Source organism: Haemaphysalis longicornis, unplaced genomic scaffold (genome assembly GCF_048455015.1).
Source record: "Haemaphysalis longicornis isolate Haplotype H1 unplaced genomic scaffold, Haemaphysalis longicornis Haplotype H1 scaffold_8, whole genome shotgun sequence".
NCBI classification, from domain to species: Eukaryota; Metazoa; Arthropoda; class Arachnida; order Ixodida; family Ixodidae; genus Haemaphysalis; species Haemaphysalis longicornis.
The window spans coordinates 59,539,088-59,566,485 of NW_027526445.1; the positions used below are offsets into that span (position 1 = coordinate 59,539,088).

The following is a 27,398-nucleotide window of genomic DNA, read 5'->3' on the forward strand; positions in this document are numbered from 1 at the left end:
TAAATGTCGGGGAAATCTCGTCGCACTTTAGGATCTCCGGTCGCGTGAACGGCGTTCATCAACTGTGTACGCCTGGGCCAGTGACTGTTAATATTCACAGTCGTGTTGGTAGGCCTATCTCAGGCACTTTAAAGCTGACAAAATGGCAGAAGCGCTGTATGCGGATTACTCAGATTTCGACAATGCCCAGCCAACAGTATCGTCGGAAGCCAAGCATGTTGGTCCACAGAATCAAAACCGAAAATGACTTGAATCGTAATCTTAAACCTGATACAGTCACCTAGCACCGTGCATTGACGCCAAAGCTAGTGGTGCTGCCGCCGCAGACCGGGCGCAGTTGTTTTTCTTCTTTCGGGCTTTATAACAATTAACCGTTTAGAGAAGGGATAAGCAATGAACGTGTGTTTACTTGAGCTAGTCTACGGTGTGGAAACAAAAACAGGAGCTTGACAAATCCAAATCAAAGACCGAATGTAGTGGTTAAATACGACCATTTGACTGCACACAATAGCGTCGGAAGGCCCGCGGCCCCAGGGAGTCGAGACAACATCGTGAAAACTTTCATCTTCAGAGGGCAATTACAGACAGGAGCATGGGATGACCCTGACTCTGATTATCTAGTCCAGGGCAGCTCCAAAATGTGCATACTCTCCTCTTTTACAAAAAGAGAGGCTCGTATTGCAGTATTCTGAACACATGCAGTATTTGAACTCCACTAGTTTTGCCGGTGATACTCATTTTTCTCTCCGTATTCCTGGTATAGGGTATTTTTCAAAACATTTGCTATCTAGAATATATTCTGCAAGCATTTATTTTTATTCTTCGCGTATTTTTAAATAAAAACCAAAAAAACGTTCTTGTCTGCCTGCACAGTCGCTCTTCTTTTCGTAATTATTCCGTCTCGAGGATAGCAGTGCTTGATAGCAGAAATCTCTTCGTAGTCGCCTGACCTCGCCCGCTGTTTTACCTGACAGAAGTGTTAAAATTGTAGTCATCACAGCTCGTAGTTGCTTTACGGCAAGCAAGGACGTAATCATTTTATATTCATTGCCCTGATAGGAATGGCTTTGCTCACTTTGCCAACACCGATTTCTTCCACTTTGCTTTATGTCTAAACCTAAAACCATTTGCCCTCCCACATCCATATACTTCATAGAACAAACAATGGCCTTATTGGAAACACAAAAAACCTTTTCGTTTTGACGTCGCTAAATGTGTGACACCCTAATTAACGCACTGTAGGAGTCATTATAACGAACACCCCTTAGCTACCATTTCCACGCATAATGACGCTAAAAAAATTCCCGGGGCGACCTATCAGAAGCGCATTTGCAACGTCTTCAGATGCATCGCTGCTCTGATAGTTTGATTGGTCAGGTGCTGCGCAGCTGGTGGGAAGTGATGCCTCGATTTACTTGACCATTCCATAAGAGTTCCGGAATAATGATAGAGCCAAAGATTCAATTTTATGTAAGGGTGAAGAAGTGCCTACACCTTAAACCATCGTTTTATGATGTTCCTCTCCAGAGTGAGCTCCGTAGCCCTCTAGACCACGTATGAAGCAGTAAACAGTTTCTCGTATCCACAAAATTCTAGTAATGCTGAGTACGTAATGGGTGTGAGTCAGTCTTAGACAAAATATACCGAGAAAACGTCGAACATTTCATTTGTTGCAATGGCGAAGAAAATTTAAAGAGCCCTTTTGATCTTTCGCATTGATCCTTGTAAAAAGAAGGTAAGTGTTATGCGGCGTGCATAATGGGATGAACAAAATTTAAGACATAGACAACGTTTGTTGCATTTCAGCATTGAGCGAAAACCCCGGCTAAAAACGCGAGCGCCTATTACCGCATAAATAGCATTCAGTGGAGTCCCGCTGCATGGGCACTGTAGTTGATAAGTCATGTTCAGTACTCCTGTTAAGGTGGTCATATTTATCTGCAATGAATTCAGATGGGAAGGCATGGCTGCCGCTCCGTTATAAGATCAACCCGTGTACTATAAGTATTCCGTAATTATGCGGTTTTCTGTGAATCAGGCGTCCGCGAACCTGCAAGTTCCAAATAAAAAAATTAAAATATGCGACCAAGAAAGCTCGAACGTAACGTGAATGGCTGTGAGAGGCGGCATGACCATGCCTGTTACGTACCATGGTATTAAGTGGCTGAATAGCTCAAATTGCAAGAAAGATGATCTGAAGAGAGCGCCTACGGTGCGGGCGAGCCAAATGTCGTTTTGTTTCTTGGCGCTTGTGATATGGGTAGGCTTCTTTGGCTAGTCAGCGCAGCAGCCTGTCGCGTCCTTATGCATTTGGTGCCTATCGCCCTTGAGAATTCTAGTGCCGCCAACTGAGACCGTTTCTCGGCTACACCGATCAAAATTCCCTGGATCATGACGTCACTTACTGTGTATGGAACATCGGTACCGTCCTTAATATCATACAATCAGTTGCGTACAGGATCCGGACTGTCATCGTTAATTTTATTGGGCAGGCAAGAACGTCTACAACATAATTGGCATAAATCTTCCGTTGCTTCATGATGCAGGCGACTAACAGACCTGCTGTCTATTGTAAGCTGTTTGCCAATATGAATTTGCTGCACTTGCCTTCTGCTATCACTACGTTTAGAATTGCTGGTGGCTGTGTTTGCCATGAAGCTTTTGTAGTTTGGGGGAATGTGTAAATGAATACCAGGCCTTCGAAGAACGACCGTACTAAGGGTTCCAACAAAAAACTATATTTTATAAATACCCCTGCTTTTAAAAATAAACAAAAATCATGCAGATGCGCTCTCTAACGTAATTCTGTAAAGAAAATTCATGTAAATCTGCAAAAGCAACAGACGTATACCAATGACAAATTGGGAACGGTTGAGAAAAATTGGCGTCATATGATAAATGTGCAGTGGTCAAAGTCGCACGAGGGGTAATTGCAGTTGAAAGTAAGAAAACTCCCTGCATACGTAGTCGTTCTTCGAAAATTGATGATTTAGCAAGGCGGGATAACTCCATTTCTTTATAATTTTACTAATGACCACACGGAGACGTGGGCTAACACTCTGAAAACATGGGCGCAGCTTCCACGAGTGTTGCAAGGATAGCAGAGCTGGTGGCCTTCTCACTTCGTCCGAGACCCGGCTGTACCACCTAACATTTATTTCCGGACTTCCCGCTAGTACTTGTCCTATACTGGGCGACCCGTATGGTTTCGTCCGCGAGCCTTCGTGTCCCGCACAAACTGGACTGAGTCATCACGCGTTAGAAGCCGCACCGAAGTCCAAAGCTTACTCCACGCTACGAACGAAACGGGTACACTTACCCGACAAATTTTTTCGGACTGCATTTACCAAGCGCCGGTAATGGGATGGTAGCTCAATAGGATAGCCGCCGGTCATGACACGAGGGACCTAGGCTCGATTCTGACCACGAGACGTGCGTTGGTTTTCAATTGGCGGCACATGTGGTTGTTCCCCGCCGCTGATAGCCCCATGTTCCTAGGGCCTTTGGGGCTGCCCAGTGAGTAGGTTGCCGGTGCACGGCAAAGAGGTATCTGGTTACATATTCAGGAACTGCTTTGCCGCAATGTTTTCTTCAGGACCGCAGTCACAACGCCTCTTCGTGGGCTCCTGGCCTCCCAGCCACTTTCCCTCACACTGATGTTTTTTGATGGAATGGAAGGACATCACTCGACCTGAAAAGCTTCAGTGTTAAAAAGTGTAGAGGACCTAATTTCTCAGCGGTGAAGACTAGGATCCAGCCATATCCGCTGCCTGCGGACTACGGAATGTTTGACGAATAACTAGGTCTGAGAAGAACAAATTTATATAACTGTAAAACGAGCAGCAAGATTTGTTTTTTTAAAATTTCGACTGAAAGCGGCAGGTATCACTGCTAGCAAAGACTTGTCAGTATCACCACAATCTGCGCACAAGTACCATGTAGGAATACAAAAAGCGATCGGCGAACAGTTTCCTGTGCTCTTTAAAAAACTCATAGTCAAAAAGAATGCCTCGAATGCACCACCGCCAGTACTAACAGTGTTTGTAATATTGAGTCTGGAAATGACGCTAATATAGAATAGACCCACGACTTCAAGGTTTTGTGGACACCTATATGGATCATTTTCCTCTGAAAGCGTATGATAGCCCAGGGCTTGTCTTTAACTATAATTGAACAATTGAAAAAAATGCATATGTTTCTCAGTGGTTCGTTGTAAAAAACAAGGGGTTGGCGTTTTCAATGCTTGAAGCGTACTTCTGAGTGAAAAACGCGTCTATTTCGGCACAATAAAAAACAGATTATATTTCATAAACGAAGCGTATATTAGCGGGCTGCCTCACTGCTTAAAAATGAGTTAAAGAAGCTCGGCGCATTTATTCGCAAAGTTCTCACACATCTTTTAATTGGAAAAAGTTATAAAAATTAAACAGTTGTCAGGGTCTTGACTTTAACATCATATCATTAGCAGATATATAATTTTCTTTTTGCGCGTGAAGACTGGTGTTTCATCTTTAGTGTTTCGTTTGTAAATCATGTTCAAATACACTGTTCTACGGAATATTTTACCCTAAACGTTAGAATGAGTTCCTCAGAGACGGAACCCATTCTTATTAAAATTATGGTGTCGGGAGACTCAATTGTTAATATCAAAAATTTGTCTTCAAGAGGAAAGGGTAGAGTTTATACAATGTTTTTGAATGATACTGAAGTGCACTTCTGTGATTATATCAACCTTTTTTCTCAGACTCTTTTTCCTTGTTCTTCACGCCAAAAAAATTGAAAGCCCTCGACGTGGTTTCGATTTTTCCGTGAATCTATATTTTACGTAAGAACATAACGGGTTCGAGAAAGGCCAATCAAATTGTGTTAGCACTACTATTAAACTGATTACCACAAGTAAAACTAGCGACATTCCTACACACAATGCCGCAAATAGTACGGTGTATAAGAGCAACAAAAGGAAGCTAGCTGGCGGCAAAAAGGGTATGAACGGCCTCAGAGACGAGCAGAGAAACATTACACACAGTACGGTAGAGAGAATTATTGTATACTAGCTATTCTGCACAAGAATTTACTCCAGCGACGTTAGACTGTGCAAAAGTATTCAGGTTAGATTGTGATAGCTCACTAGGAAGCAAAGAGAAGTTAAAAAATTTCTGGAGTGCTTGAAATGAGAAAAAACTACAAATGAGGATTTCCTAACCATATATTTGTCCTACAAAGTAGGAAATGTAATAATGAAAGATTCTGATGCTTTACTTTCAGAATGCCTCAGGACACTAAAGCTGCCAAGATCCTATGAAAATGCACAGCCTAATTCTGAATCAAGAAATGTACACATAAACCTTAAAAATTACCGAACCATCAAGTGTATCCGAACTGTCTAAGAAAGAAATAGTTGCGCTAGTCTGAGCCTATATTTACCTCAATGCGGAGATCCGTGTCGGTGTAGGGAACGATACCCACCAGTGCACCACATAGATATTGTCAATCGAGCAAAACAAAAATTTGTCATATTTATAGGCCCTTTTAAATTTCAATAATGGGCTAAGAAAAAGCATTTGATTTATTAAACAGTGCCGCTTTGCTTGAATAACTGAAAAACTAGGAAATAACAGAGATGTATGCAAAGAATGTACACGTAGAATCATCCTTCATAAAATAGAAAAAAACTCTCCCAATCAAAAAGACTGTGTCACAGGAACATACAATCTTTCCAAAACTGTTCACCGCCTTAATGAGCATATGTTACAAAAGCTTGACTTGGACGATTGAATGTTACAAATTCACTGAGAATACCTCACTGATTTAAGGATTGGACACGACACAGTCTTGCTCAATAAACGTCAAAGCAGCTGCGAAAAATTTGCTTTTGAAACAACTATCCGAAAGTTTGGCCATGGGGCAATAATAAATATGAAGAAATCTAACACATAAACAAATCAATATGCCGGAAGCGACTTTCCATGTTAGGAAATACCAGATGGAGTGTAAGTAGAAACTTATAATTACATTGGATGAGTAGCCGGTTCGGACTGAAACAACGTGAAAGAATTACATTTAAGAATGGGCATGGCCTTGGGCGCTCTGGGCAAGGACCTAAATATCACTCAAACGAATAATATACAACCCATGCATCATGCTGGGAGCAACAACGTGGTGAATTACGGCAGAATTAGAGACGAAACCTAGGTTGTTTCAATGGGTAAAGTACGGGGAATGATAGAAGTATCAATAATTCGAGGAAAGGAAACGTCCTGTTACGGGGAACAATCTCGAGTGGAATAGTTTCAAAGCTGAAATAAAGAAAAGGAAACGGGCTTTGGCTAATCATGTAGTTAAACAAAATTGAAATTTACGCACCACCAGGTTAGCATAGTGTATTACTAGTGATGGCAATAGAAAAAACGGAAGGCCATATATCTATGCAGAGATGAACGAACGATATTGGGGGGTAAAGAATGGATTCGAACCGCGACAATGGGAAAGGTCAATGGGAAAGGCCTTTGACTGACGGTGGACCTGACTGGCTGCTTATCAACATATTTTTAGTCGTACCAAACGAAGTGTGCAAATGAAAAGAGCCGGGTTTCATAAAAGCAGTGACTTACCGAACACACGCTGAAAAGACGAAAGCCTAATAGGTTTTTTTGAGAAGATAACACCATTTGGGTATAACATCTACTCTAGAATTATGTTTGGCTTCTTTCATTATCGGAATCCCCGTCATCATTATCGATGACGAGGATACCGATAAATCGATCATTATCGATGATCGGGTGCAAAGCTTATGCTTTGTTTTCACAGCGTGGGCGTTGGATTTGGTGTTGGCGACGTGTTTCAGCTGTGCTAACGCGGTCCTGATTTGGAGGGATGCTAAAATCTGTGGACGAAACAATCTGCCACTGCCTCTCGCGGAGAACTTTAAGGGGCCATCTCGAAAATAAGTGTTAGATACAAGCACTGGGCCTAGAACGAAGGGAGAAGGGCAGTCAGCTCTGATGTTAACTCCGGCTTTGCGCATCTCGGGCGCGCTTGTAAAACTGTTTTTCTTTCCCCGATTTTATTATCCACCGTTGTTCGTTTCCCCTTGAAACTATGTGTGTTTATTTTGCGCCGTTTTCTATTTGCTCCACTCCCTTGAGTCATACATTCGGGATGTTACCTAAACCATATAAAAAAAATGAAATGAAGTAAAAAATATACAATTGAAATGGCTTGCGCAGCACAACTAACTGCGCAACACCTGGCTACCTAATAAACAACAATTTTTAAAAGTTAATATAAAATACCTTGTGATGACGAGGAAAAGCAATGAGTATAAAAACCATCTAATTTAAGGAATATCTGGAAGGTAGCTATTACCCACTTTATTTCAAAGCAAAACAAACCAAACGAGCCCCGAAAGGTAAACCGGCGAGAGATAAAATTCGAAACAATCTCCGGCTTTACAATGTACATTCCTAAAGTCTTAAACAAATTAAAGTGTGGATAGAATTGTTAGGTGAATGTACAGAAAATATTGTTCTTCAATTTCCAGCCCCTACAGTACAATGATGATGTCTTTTTGAAAACATTGATACTTTCATTTATACGAGAACGCTGTGGTGATGTAGGGGAGTAAGCTGACCGTATTTGTGTTCTAAAACACCAACTTGCCTCAAGTGAAAAACAGGTAATCAAACATGATTTACGAAATTTTCTAAAAAAGAGGGATGAATAAATATTTTTTGTCATGTGTTCTTTGAGCAAACAGCAATGTACGTATTCTAGTTTGATGATAAGCGAAGTGGAAATATTCATGAAAATGCAACATCGAAGTAGGCGGTGCTGGAGCAATGTTTAAAGCATACCCATCGTGCTGCTCTATGTTCTTACTTCTCATCGTGACTTATCGGTGGAGTACTTTGAAACTGCAACGGCCAGCATTTGAAAACAGGTATACGTATCATACTCTTGCTGGAACAACTATTGCCTAATTGTAGACGCTGGGTATTAAGGGCATAATGGCGTCAACAGATTCAGTAGCGTTGAGACAAAGTCGTGGTATTGTGTAAATATTGCTGAAAAGTTCTAAGCATTTAGATCCACTATATTGTCAAATAAAATAAAGCCCCTGACATTTCGTCTTTATGAGACAGTTTGCTCTAAATACATTTCCCTTTATTTAGATTTTTTGGTGCCCGACTTGGGAGACTACAATGCAACGCACAATTCTCGCTGTTGTTGCGCAGTAGGACAGGTATAGAGTTCTAACTTTGAAACGCGTTCTTTTTTCTCCCTCTGGGTGGTTCGACAGTACAGTTCTGTCACATACATACGTGTTACGTTTATTTCTACTACTGTATATTAACCTGCCCAAAAATAAACGTTTTATATTGAAAGCCCCCAAAACAACAAGCAAAATGCAAAAGTTTTGTTTACGTCCTAGATTGTACAAAAATACTAGTATATTGTCCCATTCTTCGCATATAGCAGAAAAAATATTTCGGGTCTCTCCGGAGAGTGTAATTTTTGTATTAGAGTGATGTAAAAAATTCTTCCGTAATGCCCACCTAATGCCACAACCCAGCCGAAAGATAAAAGGGCCGAAACCTTCACGCATTTACACGGCAGTCTGCAGCGTAAAAAGTGGATTACATCAAAATCAAAATAACTGATTTGCATCAAAATCCAGCATAAATTGTTATGCTTACCTCCAGTGCCGGTACCATAGGAGTTCTCCGTACTGCCGTTTAGCAAGGTCCCAGTGAAAGCTAAAACATATTTAGGTATCAATGTGTGTTATTGTAGATAACATCTTGCTTCAGATGTCTCTTTATGATTTAAAATCATAATAAAAAATTTAATAATATTAACTAACCTCAGGCAGTTCTTGAAACGGTTGTGGCAAAAAAATACAAAGCCATTGTAACAGCTTGCATAAACGGTCATTTTTTTAACCCGAGAAGTATTTTATCGCTCAGTGTTTTAACGCCCTCTGAAGAGCTACTAATTTGCCTCTGAATTCGTGAAGTCGCCAAAGGGCAGCCGACCCTATTACGATAGAGTTCTCTTATACCTGGTCGTTTGTTCAAAGTGCTGCCTCAAGGCGCGCTTGGAATTGCTGTGGCTGCTATAGCTTCAAGGGTGCGGTCGGGCTCTGAGCATACGATCTACAAAGCAAGCTACGCAAAATAGGTGGATAAGAAAAAAATCCGACGAATGGCTGGTGCTTCCTGGCCGTCTTCTTGTTTCTTTGTTTATACCATTAGTGTTTCTGCACCTGTTGCTTTCTGTCCTGTAAAATGTTTTTTTAGCATTATACTTTGTGATATTATTAACCCGTCACTTCTATTTATATCTTGTTGTGGTCTCGTTTTTTTACGTACTTTTTGTGGCAGTTATTTACCGACTAGTCGGAGTTTCTATAAGGCAAATAAAAGCGTATGTAAAAAAAACTGCGAAAGGATTAGTGTTGTGCTATGGAGTGTATAGGCACCGTGTTTTCCCTTCGACTATTTGGTACACTTTCCGGGTCATGAGAATGTTTTCAGAAATATTCCCTGCATTTGACAGATTGATGTAATTTTATTGATTTCCGTATATCACAAATAATCTCACTGGAGTAATATTGCCACGTGAGAATCTGTTAGGCAAGTTTCCGTCCAAGTTGCTTTGGCTGTTTTTATTATAGTGCGAAAGCTATTAGGTTTTGGAACAAATGCTGTAAGGACTGTGCATTCTGCGTTATTATTACACACGGGTGTTAGATATCCCGCGCTAATTAGCCGCAATTAAAGCGACAGAGCGAACAACGCCTGAATATTATCTCTTTCGCACAGAAATATTGTAGAGAGGCTCAGAGCGCGGAATTCAGAAAAACAGCACGCAAATTCAACCACTTGTAAAACCAAACGCGGCATGACACATTGATACAAATGCGTGGCTCAAAAAGGAACTAGATTACTATTAAAGAATAAAAAATGGCATGCATTCAAAAGATAAGAAACAAAATATACGTGCAGACAATACCCTTTCAGATCTGTCCTATGTTTACTTCTTTGGACATATATTTCCGGCTTTTACGAGACACAATCCGAAGAACTGTGCTCTGCCCAGTGAGCCCAATAGCCAATCGAGAAACAACTTTGTTGGTCGGCTGTTAAGAGACGCTGAATTTGTGTAACCAAAATTTTTTTCTATTCGCTTCTTCAGGGGGCGCTTTTCAAATGAATGTAGGCACCATCAACGCACAAATATGAAACTTCCTTCTCAACCAGTAGGGATTTACCCAAACACTAGCATACAACACCTCGCATAAAAAGTGCGCTATCGAGAAGCTCAAAATGAAGCAGCTATTCGTAAGCGCAAGCATAATGTTTGTTTTACGGGCTTTGGATAAATTGGTTGGATTGCGTGTGAACATCATTGAGAGGGCTCAGTCAGACGTTCTCTGCCCCCTGTTAAGGAACTAATTACTACAAATACTGCTTATGCTAGAACCTGTATGACTACCTCTAACAACAATCTCGTTGAAGAAAATTGTACCATCGGCGCTCTTCCACTGGTGTTTTTTACGATGCCGCCGTAGCTTGAGTGTGAGCTATAAACACAAACTTTTGGTGTGCAAAAGATAACAAGCACCTTCTCAGGCGAATCACCAGCTTCAGAAAGCGCAGAAAATTACACAGGGAGATAAGCAACGTTCTCGCGAACATGGGGGGTCTAAGGAGAAAATTGTGTGCAATGGGCATTTTAGAATGTAGGAGAGTGGGACTGCGTTATTGCATAATGGCTGCATATTTGTACACGTCATCGGATGACGGCGTTTGCTTCTAGCAGGAGCACCGCTTGTTCTTTTACTCCAAGACAGGTGTTTTTAGTGCTAACCATTTAGGTGTTACCTAGTGAAACAAGTGTAGTTATGTATACTGCCGAACTACATTGCATACTTTGTGCATTGTGTGTGTTTAACACTGCCGCATAAAAAATAGCCTGTCAGATAAAAAAATAAATTTCCGTGTCCAAGGGGGCGGCGCTGCAATCGCCGCGGTGAACAGTCGTGTTTACATCGGCTCCGGTTTTAAATAATGTTCTCGCTCAGTTAATTACGTCGCGTCGCCGGATTCTTTCGCCGTTACATCCGTGAAGTCGACGAGCATCGACAGACACCGAGATTACAGGTGTGTGACCGGTTTTATGAACATTACCGGGACTTTTGTGCCAGCAACGTGCAGCCGTTGGCTAAGCCTCGCCAACCACAGCAGGAGGTAAGCCTATCGAACGCAACAGCAGCGTTCCGCCGACGGACGGGCGCAGCCAGCTGCCCTTTACGAAGGCTCCCTGCGGAGCGAAGATCTTCTAGCAATGACCATGAACGTCGAGGTGATGGGTTGTTCCTCAGAATTCAACGTTTTGGTACTGTGGACAAGAAGAAGCCCGAAAAATTTAGGGAGAGACTTAAAACTGTCCACGTTGCGAATTACCCAGCAATGTGTACAATTTCCTGGTGTGTCACCGCAAGCGCTTAATAACCGTGTTTTTTTAAAGGATGCCACCTGCTATTCCGGCTTGGTATTTGTCACGAGATTTATAGGATGACTTTGGCCATCACCACAGTTCCTTAATTTTGTCCCTGTTCTCTCTTTACGGGATCTGTTGCTCCTTAATCATACAGGTAGTCTGTCAAATCTACCTCTTTATCCCTGAATATGCCCTATTCACGTAAAAGTAATTTTCTGTTATTATTGAAGCTCACATCAAAAATAATAAACATCATGATTATGTTGAGTGCGATCATCCATTATAATTTGCATTTAACTTGCTTTCTCGTGTTTTCTTTTCCTGTATTGCATTACAATAACTGTGGGAGCTAACGGATTACAACTGTTTCTTTTTGAGTTCCTTTTTTCTTTACCTTATGTAAGCCGCACGTACTGTTGGTTCGCGTAAACCTGTTTTCGATAATGTACATGGTTTATGCTTAAAATAGTACTGTAGGCCTCAGTACAAGTATAAATGACAATTCTAAGACGAAGACAAGGGCTCATTCACAAGGAGCGCCAATGTTTGAGCTATTATGAAAGCAATACAATCTTGCCTCCATGCAAGTTTTCTTTACAATTTGGTAAACCGAGGTGAGAATCTCACGTCAGCCTTTTTTTATGTTTGTGGTATTGCGAGGTATGGAAACATATTGGCTACAATGCAACGCCCAAGTGAGTGTTTCCGAGTACTGAGGAAAGTAGTTCTTCCACAATATTATCAAATGTGGCCGAAAAAATTTTTCCGGCATGTTTAGAGTTGCACTTACCCAATATAGCGATCAGGTAGGATCCAAACAGGGCGTCCATGTTGTGACAAATATGTTTATCTGTGGGGTGAGATGGTACGCACAGAGCTCGTTACACAGAACCACTAACTGATTGAAATATATATATATATATATATATATATATATATATATATGCCCTGAGGAAAGCAAGTTCTCTTTGCTGAAACGTAGGCCACAATCGTGCTTTTACCTTGTTCGAAGTTTTCTTCTCTTGTGTGTGTGTATATATATATATATATATATAGGTTTGGAAATCCTTCCTCATTTCCACACTTCATTATCGTGCGAAAGCTTAGAGAGGGCCTCGGTTCTGGCAGCCTTGATGCCAAGGTATCATAAGAGGGTTTCTCGCCAGTTACCCGCCTATGACAGGCTTTAGACGTTCGCGTCACGCCCCGGGGGTTGGAAAGAAGGTCCCCTTCTCCCCGTGTTGTCTCAGTGGCGCTTACTACCACCCTCAAGCGTCAGATACAGTTGTAATAAATATAAATACCCCAGAAAGTGAAGGAGACCACAGTCGCCCAGATAGCCGAATTGGTAAGGCATTCAGATCTAATCGAAAGGCGTGGGTTCGGTCCCCACTCTGGGCGCGTGTTTTTCTTTCTTTCTTTCTTCCTCGAGTAATAATTAAAAAAAATGTAACGTCACTAACAGTAACACAAATGGTCTAACCATTCCCCTATGCCTTCTTTGGCGTTGTAGACTGCCGGCATCTCTTTCTATATATATATATATATATATATATATATATATATATATATATATATATATATATATATATATATATATACACAAAGTACAAGTACGCTCTTCGGAGACTTTATTTCCAACGTTTCGACCTGAGGAAGACCTGTCTCAGGTCGAAACGTTGGAAATAAAGTCTCCGAAGAGCGTACTTGTACTTTGTGCGTATTCCTGCAGCAACTAAGGACTCCACTTCACGACTTTTTCTATATATATATATATATATATATATATATAAATATATATATATATATATATATATATATGTATATATATATATACATATATATATATATACATATATATATACATATATATATATATATATATATAAATATATATATATATATATATATATATATATGTATATACATATATATATATATATATATATATTTATACATATATATAGCGAATAAGAATAGGAAATGAGGGGCTCGTTGAAATTAAGACAGAAATACCAATTGGCAGCCAAGAAGACCTCGGAAAGCAAAGGGAAGGATGTAGTAGATCAAGATAAAGAATTTGGAAAATCAGAAAGTGGAGAAGGAATCCCACCTGGCGGGCATTTTTTCTCCACTTTATTTTCCAAATTCTTTATCTTGAGCTACTACATCCTCCCCTTTGCTTTCCGAGGTCTTCTTGACTGCCAATTGTTATTTCTGTCATATATATATATATATATATACATATAAATATATATATATAGTAAGGAAATGACGGGCTCGTTGAGGAAATACAGAAAGATAGGTGAGCAGTCTAAAACGCCAAAGGAGGCATAGGGTTGTGGTTAGGCTCTTTTCTTTTTCACTACGGTCAATTAAGTAAACTTTTTTTTAAAATATACAGAAGAAAGAAAGAAAGAAAAACACGCGCCCAGAGTGGGGACCGAACAGGCGTGGTTTCGGTCCCCACTCTGGGCGCGTGTTTCTCTTTCTTTCTTTCTTCTGTATATTTAAAAAAAAATGTTTACTTAATTAACCGTAGCGTAGGCGTTGTACACTGCTGACCTATCTTTCTGTGTGTGTATATATATATATTATATATATATATATATATATATATATATATATATATATATATATATATATATATATATATATATATATATATATATATATATAAGAAAGAGGTGAAAAAATGCCCCCCACGACGGCCAGAATACCGGTCTGATGTGATAACCACTACGCTACCGGTGGGGCGGTTTTCCCAGCACTGTCTCGGGTATTTATGTTAAGGTATTTTTGTTCAATGCCCTTGGGGGTGGTAGCCTGCGCTACTCGGACTACTCGGGGTGAAGGGGACCTTCTATTTAACCCCCCTGCCGTGACTCGAGTGTCTACGACATGTCGAGAGTGGTCGACCACCGTTGAACCCTCTTTAGCTCCCTTTGCAACCAGGACTGCGAGAACAGAGGCCCTCGCTAAGCATGTAGCGAATTAGAAAATGGGAAATGAGGGGCTCCGTGAAATAAGACAAAAAATAAGGGTTGGCAGTCAAGAAAACCTCGGAAAGGAAAGGGGAGGTTGTGGTGGGTCATAGAAAGAGATGAAAAATTTTTGAGTACAAAAGAAAGTGGTGAAAAAATTCCTGCCGGATGGGATCCGATCCCACGACCTCCAGAATACCGGTCTGGTGCGATAACCCCTACGCTACTGGCGGGGCTGTTTTCCCAGCACTTTCTCGGGTATATATTTTAAGGTATTTTTGTTTCCTGCACTTGGGGGCGGTAACCAGCGCCACTTGGACTACTCGGGGTGAAGGGGACCTTCTATTTAACCGCCGGGCCGTGACTGGAGTGTCTCCGACATGACGAGAGTGGTCGACTAGAGTTGAACCCTCTTAAACTCAGTTTAGCACCAAGACTGCCAGAACAGAGGCCCTCGCTAAGCATGTAGCGAATCAAAAACTGTGAAATGAGGGGCTCCGTGAAATACGACAGAAATTAAGGGTTGGCAGACAAGAAAATTTCGGAAAGCAAAGGGGATGTTGTGGTGGGTCATAGAAAGAGATGAAGAGTTTTTTCAGTGGAAAAGAAAGTGGTGAAAAAATGCCCACCGGTTTGGATCCGTACCCACGACTGCCAGAATACCGGTCTGGTGCGATAACCACTACGCTACCGGCGGGGCAGTTTCCCCAGCACTTTCTCGGGTATTTATGTTAAGGTATTTTTTGTTTCCTTCCTTGTGGGTGGTAGCCAGCGCCACTCGGATTACTCATGGTGTGGGGGACCGTCTTTTTAACCCCCGGGCCGTGACTCGAGTGTCTATGACATGTCGAGAGTGGTCGAGCAGCGTTGAACCCTCTTAAGCTCCCTTTGGCACCAAGACAGCCAGACCATAGGCCCTCGCTAAGCATGTAGCGAATCAGAAAATGGGAAATGAGGGGCTCCGTGAAATAAGACAGAAAATAAGGGTTGGCAGTCAAGAAAACATCGGAAAGCAAAGGGGAGGTTGTGGTGGAAGAGATTAAGAATTTTTGAGTACAAAACAAAGTAGTGAAAAAATGCCCGCCTGTGGGGATCCGAACCTACGACGGCCAGAATACTGGTCTGGTGCGATAACCACTACGCTGCCGGCGGGGCTGTTTCCCCAGCACTTTTTAGGGTATGTATGTTAAGGTATTTTTGTTTCTTCCACTTGGGGGTGGTAGCCAGCGCCATTCGGACTACTCGGTGTGAAGGGGACCTTCTTTTTAACCCCCGGGCCATGACTCCAGTGTTTACGACATGTCGAGAGTGGTCGACCAGCCTTGAACATTCTTAATCTCCCTTTGGCACCAAGACGGCCAGAACAGAGGCCCTCGCTAAGTATGTAGTGAATCAGAAAATGAGAAATAAGGCGCACCGTGAAATAGGACAGAAAATAAGGGTTTGTTAGTCAAGAAAACCTCGGAAAACAAAGTGGAGGTTGTGGTGGGTCATAAAAAGAGATGAAGAATTTTTTGTGTCGAAAAGATAGTCACGAGACTAATCTTTTAGCCATGTCAAACATGTGTGTGGGCATATCTTGTTTCGACCCCTCTTTCACCCCCGTTGCCAAGGGGGAGGGGAAAATTACCTTGTTATTATTTTTTATTTATTTATTTATTTTTTGTCTCTCTGTGTTTGGTTCGTCTCGCTCTCTTTTTTCCATATGTTCGTACTACGTGACTGTGTGTTCTTATTATTCTTTTAATAATTTATTTTCCCGCTCTCTCTCCATTCTTTTGCTACCCACCAACCATGATCCATTTGTCAAAGTCTCCCTCCTCTTACCTTGCCCTCGCCCTTGCAACATTTTCTGTATATATATAACTCTGAAACGAACTTATTTTGTACTCTGAAGAAAGGGAGTCCTCTCCCTGAAACGTCAGTAAACTTTTTTCTTTTTTTTACGTCTTTCTCGTTTGTCTCGGTCTCTACTAACCTATATATATATACAATACACACACACACACACATATATATATATATATATATATATATATATATATATATATATAGTCAGACGCGGCTATAACGAACCCGGATAGAGTGAATTATGCTATATATCGAACAAAAATAATTCAGCTACGAAAATACATAGGAAACATATTCCTGATAACGAAGTTCCCATCCGATATATCACACTCTGGGCGCCTAGAATGGCCGCCGAAATGCATGATCTCGAGCGGCGATTGAGATGTGGATTGGCCGCGACCACGGAGCAAGAGCCGCGACCGAGACATCGCCCCTCGCACGGAGCGACGTGACGCCCAATACTTTCCGTAAGTGTTTCCGATCCGCGGGACTCGCGACGAAACCCGCCAGTCAGCGAGTCCGGACCAAGACAGCAGCATCGGTGAACGGTGGGAAGAACTCGCCAACGTTCCCGATGATGTCGCGAGTGAAAGCTGTCCGACGCTTATAATGAAGCGCTTTCGGCAGTCAATGTGCTCCGCCAATGCTTCTTAGATTTTGGACGCCGAAGACTCGAACTGGTGCAAATAATGTTTCGCGTAGAGAATGCTATGCTAGTTGAAGCCGCCAAAACGAAAGGCAAAACAAAAATCACCGCTTTTTTTGCAAATTAGGTAGTTCAGGCGGAAAGTAGCTTTATTACTTGCAATAAATGAATTATTTGGGTATGGTAACGGCTACTTTACTGTGTTCGTTTCTGCATGCGGCGATGGTGGAGTTCTGGAGGGGAAGGGGGGCTCCCGCGGATTGCGAACTTGTAACGATAAGTTCGTTATAGGCGGGTTCGGCTATATCGAACTATTGGATATATCGAACTTAATCGCGGTGCATATTGCAATTCGCTATAAACGGGTTTGACTGTATATGTATGTATGTTTAACTTCTGTCGGCGGAACAAAGCGCACGCCGAATTGCTTGACTTTGAACGAGCGGTACTCGTTTCTTGAAGATCAGAAGAACGCTACCAGGAATTTCTTAAATGTTTTAACCTGAATTAAAACCTTAGGCTTAAACAGAAACAAAAACTGGGACTGTGCTTCTCAGCAGCGCTTGCACGGCGTTATTGCCATATCACATGGGCCGAACTTGTCAATAAGAAGACAGCCTTGTCATCTCCCAATAAATTTTCAAAGCATATTGCCCCCCCCCCTCGAAATAAACCCAAAAACGTTCGGCCCATACAACGTGTGAAGGAGGTTGACCAGCGCAAATAAAAGCGGGCGGCCTCAGCGAACATCTTAAGCTTGGTCACAGGGCCATGAGAAACTCCTTCTCGATTGTGTTACGCAGCTGTGTGGGACAGTGAGTACACCCATCTCCTGGTAACGGAATACACGATGTGTTGGACTTATTCTTAACAAAGAGTTTACACAAATGCTGCCAATGCTGCTTCGCGACCGCAACATCATCGAATGGGCTTCAGGTTCAACCCGAAGCTGGTGCTTTGATAGCTGCCGATGGTGGGTTGGCAGCCATTGGTCTCCTTGGCGCGATTTAGTTGTTAGCGATGTTGCCTTTCCCTAGGCTTTCTTTAACTTCTCACCTCCAACCTCATCGGAAGCTTCGCTACGTCTCACCAACACTGTAAAGGCGGAGATGTTTCCTTTACTCCTGCTTCCTTATATATGGTAAATGTTCCCGCAAAGTAGATGCAGCGAGAGTGTATGTACGTCAGTACCCCGTGATACGCCGAGGGGAAATACCCCAACATTCCTGCTCATCTGGGTTCTACCTCGTTTTCAACTCGCTTTTTCTCACTGGCGCAATTGTTTTGCTGAGGGACCTCCTTTATACAGACAGATACATAGGCAATGTATGTACGCTCCCATTGTAAAAAACCAACTAACGGAAAACGTGTATCACACACAAGAAAAATCCTATGTAAATGCTCTAAAACGTTACCGCTATCGTATACGACAACTCGCGGTTCATGTACGATGCCTAAGAAAACACTCAAACAGCATAGAAGAAATTGGCGACAATAGATTTTGCACCACTAAAGCGACTGCCTGTGTTGCGGGTCACGTAAGGCTAGATTGAGAGTTCGTGGAGCTGAAAATGCAGCTATCGGAGGTGTAAAAATAGTTTGTCAGAGAAAATACTGCAGCAGCCCTGATTCCAAACCAACAAAGCAACACAGAAATAGTAGGATTGCAGAAATAGTAGGATTTGACTTGCGCAGATTCTTGCCATGGGCATTTTAAATTTGATGAACGGTCAAGCTGTCTACTCTACAATTTTCTTTTGTGGAAAATTCTCCCTGTTTGTCCTTTTTTCTGGACTGCCCTTTTTCGTAAATCTTCAAATATTCACCAAAAAATGCTTCTCACAATCGCCGCACAATATTGGTTTTGACTAATTTCTGTTTCTACCAAGCCGAAGTGCGACAGTTTGTATTTTGTATTCAACATGTATGTCGGTACATAACCTACAACTCCACAAACAAAATTAGAAGGAAGAATGGGAAAACATTCAAGCTTTTTTTTTTCTCGTTGCGGCTTTGTTTGCCCTGTGGTCCTGTATGAACTTATAAGAACTCGCCCCACTCGCAGCTTCACTCATGTGTATGTAGATAGGGCGATGTGTTTTGAAACTAGAAAGGACAATAAAAATTTTAACTGTGCTTTCAAAGAAAACATACAAGACAGCGGAGCACCGTCATCTGCACCTGCCAAACAAGTTACCAGCTCCCACAGTGCGGTGAAGGGAGTCATGTTTTTTTTAACATGGTCTGCCTAGAAACAGAGCAGGTATTTTAGACTTTACTCTTAGGGAGTCACCGTGGTTAGGGTACAATTGTTAGTGGCTTCTCAAACATGTCTCAGCACTTCTCAATACATTTCATTTTGGTGCTAATAACAAACCTATAAAGGAGTGAGTATATGCCAAATAGGGGCGCATGTCTATAGTAATAATATACACAGAAGGTGTTGGCTTAAACGCACTAATGTGTGTTATCACATACGTACCAATGTTGAAAAACAATATAGGGCAATGATGATTCTGCCGTGTACTTGCGAATTCGCTAAAACACATCCCTGATTCGTAAACTCCTCTTGCCTAGAATACCAACCATGTCTATGCAGAGTATTACTCAAGGCGACAGTTCACAGGCTGTATGACATCATGGCATGGGCATCTTTGTTCAAAGCATTGTCGGTATGTGGAAATATTCAAGGTTAATAGCATTAAAAAAGGATTACAGAAAATGTTTTAGGGCAATGCAGGGGGTAATGGCTGAGTAGTAAAAGTTTTAAATCGTGCCTTGAAAATAGGCGTTGGGGATAAAGCTTAGCAAATATTCAGACTTAACAGCAAAACAATGGATGTATTACATTTGAGGTGGCCCAGACCATAACGAAAGAAAACTGACGTCAAAGGCAAACAGAAATCCGGTCATATTCAAGCTTCCCATATGCCAATATCGGTATTGAGTTTAACCGGATCTTAGTAAAAGCATAGGAGAGGCTACATTACTAAGCGATTTCTATTCTAATAAATGGCTGAATAGGCCATGATGGGGATATTCTAACTGAAATCACTGAAAAGAAATAGTTGATGGACTGGTCACGTAATCCACATGAGGGGGAACAGGTGGACCATCCGTTTGACAGCCTGGCTGCCAATAGACCAAAAACGCACTAGGACTCGGTCGAGAACTCGCTGGCGAGATGAGCTAATAAAATTAGGGCGAGAAAGATTAACTCCGCTGGGACTCGACAAGGGTGGCTGGAAATCTTTGAGAGAGGCTTTCGTCCTGCAGTGAACACAAACAGGCTTATGATGCTGATAATGATAAAATGGCCGAATGCTGAACTCCCATAATTTGTAGGTCAGGTAGTCATGGTTTTCATATTCTCGGCAGCTGAAGAGCATAGTTCACAAATTACTACCGAGTGTGTTGGGTAACTAAGGGTACCCCTATTTCAAAGTGTCGTTATAAGTAAATATGTTTAATTTACAGCCGTTTGTGGTTTTCTTTGGTTTTCAGAGAAGACGCTATCCTTTTAGGCATAACGTAAAAACATATGTTGTTTGTGCTTATCCAAAACGGTCGGGTTGGCAGGCATCTCAAACTAATGCCATTTTCATTGTGTATTGTTGGCCGGTGTTTCCCTTCGTTCAATAATTAATGAATGTCATTGACATGCCCTCTGTGCCATCCTGCGCACCAAGCCATTCTGATCCGATAGACGCCATTGAGACACGCAGATATCTATGGCGATGCGACGAATATAATGCTTTTTTGGGGAATAAGTCCGCCAGCCTAATCGGCGTGGGTCAGTGGGCTTACAGCAATCGTAGACCGATGACTGTTTTCTTTTGAATGGTCGTTCTATTTCAGCCATGATGGTTCTCAGGTCTCTTTGTGTTTACGTCCTTTTTAGAATTTGTCATGTGGAAAAACAAAGGCCCGGTATGGTGCAATTGTCCTCCTGCATTGTTTCCCCTGTGGATTGCTTCCGCTCGACCTCACATGTGTGGTAGTAGGCATCGAGCTTAGCTGCATGATTGGTTTAGAAACATTCTCTGTCTTAAAATCAGTCATAAATGTTCGCGTCCTCTGAATGCAATCCAGATAGTACACAACGCATTGCTGTGAACGGGTATGATGCGTGCAGCACCTCCCAAACTGGCACTTTTTATACGGCTTCTAGTGTAAAGCAGGTACACCGTTATGATGTTGCTTTAGTCATTTTCCGGTGTATTGAGTAGAGCGCTTCCCTTTATTTTGTTGCACCTACTTACAATTTTGATTTCTGACGCCTCAACAACTAGTATTGAAGTGTCAAGAATTTATGGTTTGTAAGTCTGTATATACCCAATGGCGGAATTTGTACAATACGTTGAACGTATCACCCTCTTTCATCAGCCGGAAATTTGCGCTTAGACCATAAACAATTGCCTCAAAGTAACAGCCAACCACAAGGAAGTGAATTTTATTTAAGGAAACTGTGAAATGCTCTGGATTTCTTGTTTTGTACTTCAATGGTGGGAAAAATACATTGCCGTCAAATAACACAAGTGTCCTTCCTACGTCGTAAACTATGTATTGCCAAAACATTCCACTTCTTCATGACAAAAATTGCGTGTTTTTATTGGAGTAGCATAGACGAATGATTCCTTGTATCCATTAAACCAAAACGTTGTTTCGCGGTCCCTACAAATTTCAAAGTCCTGGTAATATTGATTTTTAAAGTGTCCAAGAAGTAGTTCTCCGAAGCAAATTTTGGTGTGCCTGTTTATGTGTCACTATCGGCAGTGCTGGTTGCACAGTTTATTCTGTGAAGTAATTTTGTTTACGCTCTATATTTATATGGTTTATTAGAATCTTGTCTGGTGCTTGTACGCATTTTGATTGTTCTCAAGCTGAGCCTCCAGAGCCAGAGCTAGGACACTATTGTGGGTACATTGACTTGTCGTGTTAGTAGGTCCACCATACAATTTCACGTTCTTCCCACAAACAGCGTTTTGTTCTGGATTGTGCCCAGATTTGGGCGATGCTTTTTACGAATGCGTCGTTTTTCCACTTTGCAAAACTGCCACTATATTGTTAAACCAGTGAAAGTTGAGTTATTGTTAGCTGGTCAACATGATGTTTGTTTTTGCTTTGACGTCTTTGTCTCTAACCTACTACGCTGAGAATCGGTGCTAATTGAGCCTCTTTTAGTGCTTCACTGCCCAATCAGCATAGTTTTCTTCATGTCGTCGTTCCTAATGTGCTGGTGTAAAGTACGGCTTATTTTCTAGTGTTCTGCACGCGAACACGTGATGTGTTTGTGACGGTCTTTCTTCACTTTGGTGTAGCATCTGGGTAGAATTTCTACCTTTTAATTTCTTCTGGTAGTAGGAAATCACTGAGTACTACTCGTAAATTTATTAAGGTAGAGAAACCTTTTCTGGTTGTACAGAAAAGGCTGGAAACTGTGTGACCAAATGAAGTACTTTACATATGCCTGCAGGTGTTCTTATTTCGTCAATTACCTTAATATTATTCTTGATACTCATTTCCAGGGAAACGAAACGTGCCGTGTCGTGGCGGCGTCTTATACCAAGCATGCGAAATTGGTGTGTTCATCCTAACTTGGTATTTTGTGTACCAAGTATATTTTCTTATTATGAAACTTTTACAACCTACCAAGAAAAGTAAAAATTGGTTGCCCATGTTTCACTACGATGTAGATTGACTGGTGAATCCATTCGTTTTAATTCGTCCGTGGTTACTTCAATGGCAAAGGGGACGCACACATTAGTACCTGATAATCCGCATTCTCACCTTTGGTTGGAATGAACGTTGTAAAATCCCTTCGTACGATGGATAACATCAATACTTTGTCAGGCACTCAAATATTTCTAGGCAAACAGACCCTCACAAAAATTAAAACTAATTCGCAACCCTAGAAACTCTATATATCCCATCCATGAGCTCCTTTTTCATAGCTTCACATATGTCATGAGGAAGTTCTGGCTAAGTATTTTTTGATATTATGGCTGCTTAGGTTGCCTAATATCATCCTCTCAGCATATAATTTGAGACCCTAGTCCTAATTGTACCACAGGAGGTCTCTATTATTGAGTGTTTTATTACTGGAAATGTTTCCAGTCATAACTTTTGAAATTTCGTGACCTCTTCGGGGATGATATTGTTTTGTATCTCTAAATAATTACATTCAGCAGCATTTCTCAAGGACGTCCTTAATTTAGTTGCGAATGCAATCTTTATCAATTGAAGCTCCACCATCGTGCACGATCCCAAACTTGTTAACCAGCCATTCCGTAGCATTCATGGGCACGTAGCAGAAGCAGATGAATGAATCTTCGCGGCTTGTGCTTCCGCTAATTTTCTTGTTAAAATCTTCACTAAACGTTCCATGCTTAAATCCGCCTTTTTTTCAGCACACCTTTATTCTACATATGTGGGCTTTGTGGTTGGTCAGGTGAAATGGACGCGTGTCGCACATGTTGTACAGCGTTGCGTTTTTGTTTTTGTTGACGCTGAAATATAGAACGTCTCTAATAGGTCGGTTTATGGCAAAGGTGTCATGGCCTCCGCAAAATAGGCTTTACAATTTAATGTGAAATAACTGCTTTATGGTATCTCGATTGCGTTCTTGAATTTCCATGGCAAGATCCAGTTCGGTTTAGCACGTATGATTAAATGCTGTCAAAAAAATAAAGGTAACAGACAAGCACCTTCTGTCTTTTGGTTCTGCCCACCCAATTTGTTTCCCGGGCCAGCTTTGCGTGTCCAGTGTGTTTTGTTAAAAGAGTTTCAAGTGAGGCTCTCCTGAGACCATGCATGTGATTATCCTCTTCAACTGTGATTTGACTGATTCATAGCCACCACTGTTAATGAATGGTGATTTAAGTGAGAATGTCAACTTGTAAAATTAACATTTCCTTTGAAGTTGTTTCGCATTTCCCAATGATTACTGTTGTTGACGACCTCCTTTAGGCCTTATAATAATCTGTACAGATTTTTGTTTTTTTAGTAGTGCCTTCTTGGTAACTGTGCAGAGAGATTGCGGACCTTTCCAGAAAAAGACACTAAACACTGTATTGCACCAGTTGTAATTGGGAAATTAGGTAAAACAGTTCGAAGACCCCTCTATCTCGCTAGACTGGATGAGGCGTGACGCTCTCTTACGTGCAATTCAAATGACCAATTTCCAAAGATAAAGGAAGAACTTTATTGGTGGAATCGGTGAGGGCAGAACATAGCCGTTAGGTTGAATTAAAGTCCGCTTTGAAGAAATTTTGGTAATTCAATCTAAGAGAAGATATTATATTACACCCGTTCCCACTTTATTTCAGGGTCGCTGACCGGTGCATGAGATCTAGTTTTCCGAACAGCATCAATCAGACCAACGAACCTAACTTTAGAGTTGCATCTGTGTGGTTTGGATCTGAATGCCGCAATGAGATGGTTTGCACCAAACGTTCGGCGATTTGGCACATCGAGGTCACAGTTGTTTGAACGGCATTGCAAGGAACCGCGTTCCTGGAACTAGGTACTTTTTGGAAGATCGGAGGAACGCCACCATTCCTTTAAGGGTTGGTTTACCTGTAGCGGTAAGTAGTTAGATTTTTGAACGGCGTTCCCCTGTAAACGTTACAATGATACGATTTGGCTGTTTTTGATGCCAAGACTTGAGTTTAACAATCCATAGTTGGCTTCTTTGAGTTTCTTCGTACACGCTGGCCCTTCAGCGGAACATGCTTCCTCGAAAGTGTAAGGAGGAAGGATAACCCCGCAGCGGGCCGCAGCTTGGGCTTACTTTCAAGCCGGTTGAGCTTACGCGGCGTGCGACAGGTGAATATGGTAGCCGCGAAAATACTTTTCAACTTTCATTGTTTGCCTGAAGAAGAGGTCGGCGGAATCACTCATGAGTCCACTCACTCATACTCATTTGGACTCAAACTCACAAGTAAGTTTGAGTTTGAGTGTGCGCGAGGCTAGTGGAGCATGGTGAGTTTGAGCTTGGGTGAGTTTGAGACCGATTGAGTTTGAGTACGCCTTAGACCGAGTAAGTTGTGAGACCATTTCCAGCTTTGAGTGCATTTTGAGCTTGACTAAATTTTGAGTTTTAAATACAGTTTGAGTGCTCAGTACATTTTGAGTTTTGAGTACATTTTGAGTATGGTGTACCTTTTGAGTTTGAATACATTTTGAGTATTGAGTACATTTTAGGTTTTAGTACATTTTGAGCTTGAGTACAATTTGAGTACTGAGTACTTTTTGAGTTTGAGTACATTTTGAGTTTTGATACATTTTTAGTACTGAGTACATTTTGAGTTTTAGTACCTTTTTAGTACTGAGTACATTTTGAGTTTGAGTACATTTTGAGTTTTGAGTACATTGAGACTTTGAGTACATTTTAAGTACTAAGTACATTTTGAGTTTGATACATTTTCAGTTTTGAGTACACTTTGAGTTTGAGTAAATTTTGAGTTCTGAGTACATATAAGTAGTCTAGGAGGCAGGTATGGTTGGCGGTTAGTTACATGTGCTGCTTTGGGCTCGCATTTCAGGTTAGCTGCGGGTACGGCAGCATTCGCGATGCGCATGATTGGTGGGTGGGAAGGAGGAGGGCTGTCTGATTTAGCGGCGGGGCGTGTGAGTAATAATCGACTGGTGAGGTCAAAAAAAGGGTTATGGCACCTTTTCCTCTTGATGGATCCTCTAAGAAGGTGGCAGAGGGTGGGAGAGGGCGTCGCTTTCTTGCTGGTTTTTAGCATTGTTCTGTCACCGTTTGACTTGCTAGGGTCAAAAAGGAAGGCGTGATCAGCGGGTGAAAAGGGCGGTGGCTGCCCCTCTGCTGTTTCAAATGAGTTGTCAACTGAGCTGACTGTGCGATTCGTGTTTAGATAGAATAGTGACCGCATTTTGAGATAGATTGTGTAAAAATTTAAACAGATGACGCAAAGTCTTGGAAAGTATTCAGTTAAAGGTCCCGAATAACGGAATTGCTCGAGGTAAATTACAAAATTGCTTCCTGTATATATTCATCAGCCGGTCATTATAAGTCATTGATTGGGTTAAAATTCAAAATGGTGCCACGAGGGCGTGTAGGGAATCATATTAAGGTCTATATGAGGGGAATCACGTGGGCCCAAAATGCGTTATGGTTATCTTATGACCTAGTCATAGCTACTCATAAATACGGTAAAAATTCACATTCTTAGCCCGAGGGTGTGTGGTGTATGAAAGTAGCGTCTCAATGAGGGGAATCACGTCGGAGAAATGTAGAAATGCTTCCTGATAAATATCATAGGAAAGTTACAATACGTCATAAATTGAGTTAAAATTCAAAATGATGCCCCTAGGGTGTGCGGGGCATCAATGTGAAGGTTGCAGTGAAAAAAATTACATGGGATAAAAATGTAGTACAGCTACATTTTGAGATAGTCATGGTTAGTCATTGTTTGGGTTAACATCCAAATTCATGCCACTAGGATTTGTTGGGTATCAAATTCATGGTCTTGGTTAGGGGAATCTCGTGGGACAATTAAAGAATGCGTTCTGGTTATAGCTTTGAGATACTCATGGTGAGTATAAAATTGGGTTAAAATTCGAAGTTACCCTGTACGGGTATGTAGGTATCAACTTTGCGATCTTGTTGAGGGAAATAAAGTGGGACAAAATAGGCTTCGTGGTAATAGTAACCAGGTAGTCATGCCGAGTATTATATAGGGTTAAAATTCGAAGTGACCTCCAGCTCAAACGTGTAGGGTATAAAATTTACGATCTCAATGAGGGGAATCACGTAGGACAAATACAAAAATGCTCTCTGGTTATAGTCTTCAGATAGTCTTGGCGAGTCTTATATTGGTTAAAATTCGAAGAGACCCCGCTCGGGCGTGTAGGGTATCAAATTTGCAATCTTGATGAGGATAATAACATGAGAAAAATCAAAAACAGCGTAATGGTTCTAATATTGAGATAGCCATTGTGAGTCATTGATTGGGCTTCAATTCAAGGTTAGACCACTAAAGCAAGTGGGGTATAAAATTCAAGGTTTCAATTAGGGGAATCACGTGGGATATATAAATAATGCACCCTGTTTAGGTCATCAGGGTCATGGTTAGTCAGGCTTAATTACAACTCCAAATGATCCTGTTAGGGTGTGTGGGGTATCAAATTAAATGTCTTTTTGAGGGGAATAACATGGTACAAATTTAAAAATGCTTTCTGCTTATATTTATGAGATTGCTATGGTGACTCATAGATTGAGCGAAATTTAAAGTGACGCCAATAGGGTTTGTTGGGTATCAAGTTAAAGGTCTCGATGAGGGGAATCGCCTGGAATAAAGAAATGCATCATCATGATATCACCATGATATAGTCATGGCTAGTCAATGAATGATTGGGTTAAAATTCAAAGTGATGCCGATAGG

General features: G+C 41.4%; 1 long non-coding RNA gene across 1 annotated transcript in view; it reads right to left on the reverse strand.

Annotated features, from left to right (window-relative positions):
* Positions 1–27,398, reverse strand: part of LOC144148695 (uncharacterized) — a 101,947-nt gene that overhangs the window by 33,898 nt on the left and 40,651 nt on the right. The window contains exons 2-3 of the long non-coding RNA XR_013318028.1: positions 12,296–12,355; positions 8,697–8,756 (exon numbers count right to left, since the gene is read on the reverse strand). This is a non-coding gene — a long non-coding RNA (uncharacterized LOC144148695). The remainder of the gene's footprint in view (positions 1–8,696; positions 8,757–12,295; positions 12,356–27,398) is intronic.